At 42.9% G+C, this 6,057-nt stretch overlaps 1 pseudogene; it reads left to right on the top strand.

The window, feature by feature from the left end:
* Window positions 1–500: 500 nt before the first annotated feature.
* On the top strand, window positions 501–644 carry LOC113938846 (annotated as a pseudogene).
* The last annotated feature ends 5,413 nt before the right edge of the window (window positions 645–6,057 follow it).

The following is a 6,057-nucleotide window of genomic DNA, read 5'->3' as shown; positions in this document are numbered from 1 at the left end:
GGAACTCAAGGCTGGAGAAAATAAAACACAGTCATTTCTTATGAAAATATCCAGGGTTGCTGCTTTGGAAGCTAAAAATAAGTGAGTGTAGCATGTAATAATTCAGGAAAAGAGGAAAATGTCGACTCCATTCCTGCCTTTGACCTGCGTGTGGTCCAGGAGTTTGAAGGAAAACCACAGCTGTCACTGGACAAAGAAGCAGGGAGCCAGATACTCTGAGTACCTGTAAGTTTGTGCTTGCACAAGATTTTGCAGATAATTTATTTTTCTGATTAAATGGCATCTAACCAGAAGTTACTTTTTAAACACAAACCTTTGTAATTTGACTGTTTTTATTCCCACCCTGGTAATTTTGTTTACCAACCCTCATTGTAACTTTCTTTGATATTGGAGAATGTCAGTGTCTCAAAGTCATCACTCTGATGGACATTGGAAGATGGAGATAGGACTGAGTCCATCACTCATGGAAAAAAAATTTTTTTTAAAAGATCCACTTATTTATCGCTTCTTGGCCTTTTGGCTAAGATCAAGTGTAGTATCTGTTCTTATCAGTAAAAGATCCACTTATATCCCACATCAGTTTGCCTAATATTCCTTTTTCTAAGGGGAGGAAGCACAGAATACCCAGACCGGGGTGAACACTTGCCTTTTACCAAACAGGAGGAAGGAAATGGGACCTTTATCTAAATGTAAAAACTTTTCCTTTTGCCATTATCAATATCATGTCAACAAGGCAACAATCTGCATACATTTGTCATGTTTTCTAACACCCGCTTTTTGGACAACAAAGAATTGCCCACATTTTTTTTTAAGCCTAGCTGGGAGAGAAACAATGGGAAATGAATATAAAATGATCACATTGCTTCTCCTAATGACTGGTGTTTCCTTCACCAGGGACACCATGAGACCAGAAGCTCCTGTTGTTTTTTGATTCTTGGAGTCGATGACCCACTGGTGATGCAGGAGTAAGTATCCCTGTCCATCTGGTGGAGCACAATTTTTGTTGAATGAGAAAAAGAGAAATAGTTGGTTTTCTTCCCCCCCTTTCCATTTGTGCTAAATATGTAAGAAGTTAAAAAGTCTTACCCAGAATCTGGCATGTGAGTAGAGACTTCAAAAGTCAATAATGTAAAAAACAAAACAAAACAAAACAAAACAAAAAAAAACAGAAGTCAATAATGTGACCCAAACCTGAACCTTTACAAACAGTTTCCAAAGCCCAGCTGAGAAAAAGTGCAGGTGTGCTATTTGATTGCATTTCTCTTTGCCACAAAAGATCCTACTTGTTTCAAGTTACTCTATTTGAAGTGCACTTTTCCTGTTGTTTTAATTTGCGTGTGAGTGCAAACCTCCTGAGAACAAGGACTCCCATTTGATTCGCTCTTGGTGCATTCCTCTCCCAGGGTTTGATCTTGATGCCCCAGCTTGTACTCTCTCCCTCCTCCATCCCACCCCCTACGGGTGCTTCCTGGGATCATCTTCAAGATCAATGACCTGCTCTCAAAATCCTCATCACAGGTCCACTTCTGGGGCAGCCCTAACTAAGATCTCTCTCTCTCTCTCTCTCTCTCGTACATTTTGAACAAACTCAGGGCATAAGAGCAGCTATGTGAAAAATACAATTTTCTTTATTTTTATTGACAACTTAACTATTATTTTCAGCCCCCATTCCATTTTGTGTCTCAAGGAAATGGGGGTTAATTCAGCATCACCACTTGTGCTCCCTGGAAATGTGTGTAGTTTGGGAGCATCTAGCCCTGTGTCAGCAGAAGTGTCTGGGGGATGCTGGTCAATGCTACCATTAATGCCACTTGCTGAAGCTTCCTTCCACCATTGGATTTCTGGGGGTTCATCCTTGGGCATCCTCTTCTGGTCCTTGTGTTCACTGGCTCAGTGTACCATGTCTGTGCAGGTTGTGGGCTTATGGGGTACATTCTACAGCTCCCACACCATGTTGTGGGAAAGTTTACATTAATAGGAACTTGAGGTTCTGTGAAGGTGGGTGCATCAGAATTTAAAGTTTGTGGCTCCTGAAAGTTGTTTCAGAGGTCAATTCTATGTTTTTATCCCAGTGCATATCATTTATTCTTCCTGAGAACTGAAATCAAGAAGGATTGATTTCCAGACATCTGTTAAATAATACTGAGCCTGGTGCACTTTCCCCATGCCTCTGTTGCATTTTCTATTCCTAGAAGATAAGACCCTAAACCAACTAAATAGTTTATTAATTAAGACTAACACTTGCTCAAGATTCACTTCAGGACCCTCGCCTTGCTGTGCGTGCCAATTCAAAGCTGTTATGTCATAAACTGCCCAAACTCTAAGACCCTACAGATGTTCTCCCATGACTTCATCATTCTGAGACATGGCCAAGACTCCCAAGGCCATGTTCTTGACTGACACAGTTGAGTGAACTGAACTTTTCTGGGTCGACAGGTTTTTTGGATGATCTCCTAGGGAGTCAATAGTAGACTATTTCTTGCCACATGGCTGTGAATCAGTGAGCAGCCTTATCCATTGTGAATAATTGTCTACATACAGAAGTCAGTAATTTATCAAAGGACAAAAGAAAAGTAAGAAGGGCTAAATCATACACTGAAGAACGACACTTAATGGACAAAAAGGAGTAATTAGCAAAAGCACTAAAGATGACCCCATCTTCAGAGTCTCTAAAGGCCATCTGTCTGCCACGCTCTTGCAAAACACTGACATCAGGCTGGTTAGAAAGTCTGGTGAGCAGGAGGGGATGGAGATGCCTATGGGCATGTCTGAGACTATATTAAGTCAGTGGACATGGAGAGTCATTTCAGAGCTGACAAGTCCCAAGGCCTGAATTTAGTTTGTGCTAAGGTGGCTCTGCTAGTACTAGGTAACAGGGTCTCTGTGGAAAGCCATGACAAAAGACATGGGAGATCATTGTGTGGCAGTGACCTGCTGTAACTTCCTTCTGAAGTGGGTGGTTCCCACCCCCACCCCAAATCCAACTACATGTCAGCATGCACACATCCCATTTCAAATGATTAACACTGGGACAACACCAAGCATCAGTCTCGGCCATAGAGTCAATAGGATGTGTGCATTTCGTAATGAAAATTCACAGGGTTCTATTTCAACAAAGCAGCAGTTAAGATGTCACCTTACATTCCCTAATTTCTCCACCCCTGATTCTTCAATGTTGGCGGGCAGAAAAATCTCTTGGCATTTCCAGACTCCCCTGTTGGAGATCAGATGAGTGCATCGGGAATGAGGCTCAGGAATCTGTATGTTTAACGGTTCCCAGGTCAAGGAACTCATGGGAAGAACACAACTGAGGCTAAAGTAATATGTTTCTTTTTTATTTATTTATTTATTTATTTATTTATTTATTTATTTATTTATTTATTTTTAAAGTAATATGTTTCTGATCAGGCCGACCTTACATCCCAGCTCTTGATCCCAGCTGGCTGTGTGACCCTGGGCAAGTAACTCAGTCTCTTCTATTCTTCATCCACAAAGTGGGGACCATAATGCCCACTCTCATGTTTATTTGAGCTAGTATCAGTGAGGCACTTGTAACATTTGTGCATTCATTCAGTGTGTATTCATCTTCTGGGACAGGCTCTGAGCAGGGCTGTGGTTCCAAGGAGCAAATAAGGCACTCGAAGTACTTCAGGGCATTTGGGTGAGCAGATGGCAAGTACTTGTGGCTTTGGGAAGAGAACTACAAGAGTGCTGGTCTTGAGGCCCCTGGCCTTTCCAGTTAACCCCACTTCTCAGGAAAGGCTTCTGACATCTTGAAATTACTAATGAACAACCAAGCACCGTGAACTGGGTTGGGATCTATTATATAAGCAGTACCAGCCAGGAGCAGCCTTGATCCAGGCTCTCTGAACAGCAGATCCTAAGCCTGGGGTCCTTGTGGAAATAGCTTACAAAGGACGTGCTCCCACGAGAACTGGAAAAGGGGTGGAGAGCAGGCCCAGAAGGGAAGGGAGCCAAGCTCAGGTGTGCCCTCAGGTGAAACCCCAACATCAGCTTGATCCCCCTGGGACCCCAGATTGCAAATGACACTTCAGAAGTTTTTTGTCCCAGTAGGTGAAAGGGCCATGTCTCTCTACTTTCAAGGATGTTCTAGTGCTACTAAAAGGGATCCAAGCGGCTTTGGCCAGGTGCCAGGACCAACTGTCCACTACTAACGCCCAGGAGCTCTGTATCCACACTCAGGGCTTCTGCCCCATTGCCAGCCATGGATTCTGACTACCTGAGTGGATGGTCCAGCTTCGTCTTTGAAATGGGGACCAGGACGGGGACCTATAACTCATAAGCTCATGTGAACAATAAAAAAATACTTGCAATGTAAAAACCATTATGAATCATTATATTACTATACCCATTTTTGAGCTACATGAGCAGAGTCAGCCAGTTTCACCTGTCTGAACTTGCACAGCTGTTGTAAGACAGTAGTCACCATTCACTAAAGGATTGCCATGTGCCAGGCAGGCCTCCAGGTACCTTACATTAATAACTCACCTAATCCTCAAACAACCGATGATTTAACAGTATCATCAGCCCTGCTGAGGAGATCTCATCAATAATAATTAGTAACTTGCCCACGGTCACAAAACTTAACATTTCAACTCAAGTGCAATCCCAGAAGCTGGGATTTCAATCCAAGTCTGTCTCACAAACCTGGTCAGGTCTATCATGCTGCTCTCAGTATTTGGTTATTTCCATGACTCTGGGAGCCTCAAGAGTAGCCACCCTTTCCTGTATCCCTAGCATCTGGCAGAGAAGTTAGACATTCATACATATTTGGAAGAGGAAAAGAATCATTTCAAAACACCTCAAAGCTTTTGGTCTATAGTTTCACTTGGACAAGAACAAACCCAAGAACAACAGTAGCAAATTATGAAAATCCAGCCTTATTAACTCATTCAATCAAAAGGTATTGAGTGCCCATAGCATGCCTGGCATCGTGCTAGGTCCTGGAGGAACAATGGTGAAATCAGATACTTTTCTCCCAGCTGAGATTAGGTTTAACGAGCAGAGCAGGGCTGTTCATTCTGAAGGCTCCTGGCCTCTCCTTTTACACAGGACTCACTATGGTGTGCCAGGAGCCCTTTTATTGCCCAAGAAGGGTCCTGAGTTCCTCCTCTGACCTTCAGCATATTAACAAGGGAGCTCTGTACTTCCTTGGGTCCCTGCTCCCTCTCTCCTTCATCCCCTGTAATTATAACAGGTAAATATCTCAGAGTTATGGTACAAAGAAAATTGAGCTGGGGGGATAGTGTTTCAGAACTCATTGTGAGTCACCAGATCAGGTTTCTAAAAGTTGAACATACCTTGAAAATATTCTCCTACCACCAAGAATTAGAATTACTTCCTGCAACTCCTCTGTGACTTTTAACTTGTGACTAAACTATTCCTAAGGGAGGGAATTTTAGTCAAATTGTTTCCTTTTTCCCCATTTTCATTGTCCAATGTATTAGCAAAAACCCATGGTGTGTTTGAATTTAAGAAGAAATAATGTAAAAATTTTCTCCTCTGTCCTCCTCTCAGGTCTGGTGAGTAATTTGGGGGATGGATAAATTTTCATTCCAGGACAAAGATGAAAAAGAGTCTCCCCTTCTCTTCCTCACCTTCTGCCCCCACAGCACAGGGCTGAAGCACCTCTGGAGGCAGCAGGGAATGGGTGGGGTTTTAGAATTCCCAGGGGCAGACAACCAGTCTCTGGGTCAAAGTCTCCACCCCTAGGCCTTCATTCCTCATCTGTGGTACCTTCAAGCTGAGACATTTCTCAGAGTGAAAAGGTCACTCTTAGAATTACCCTGGGCTAATCAGGGAAATTCAAATCAAAACCACATTGAGATATCACCTTACACCAGTTAGAATGGCAAAAATGGACAGGGAAAGAAACAGCAAATGTTGGAGAGGTTGTGGAGAAAGGGGAAGCCTCTTACACTGTTGGTGGGAATGCAAGTTGGTACAGCCACTTTGGAAAACAGTGTGAAGGTTCCTCAAAAATTTAAAAATAGAGCTACCCTATGACCCAGCAATTGCACTCCTGGGTATTTACCC

This window comes from Zalophus californianus, chromosome 8 (genome assembly GCF_009762305.2).
Source record: "Zalophus californianus isolate mZalCal1 chromosome 8, mZalCal1.pri.v2, whole genome shotgun sequence".
Classification (NCBI taxonomy): domain Eukaryota; kingdom Metazoa; phylum Chordata; class Mammalia; order Carnivora; family Otariidae; genus Zalophus; species Zalophus californianus.
Note: the sequence above shows the minus strand (reverse complement) of the source record. Positions and strands in the feature narration are given on the sequence as shown.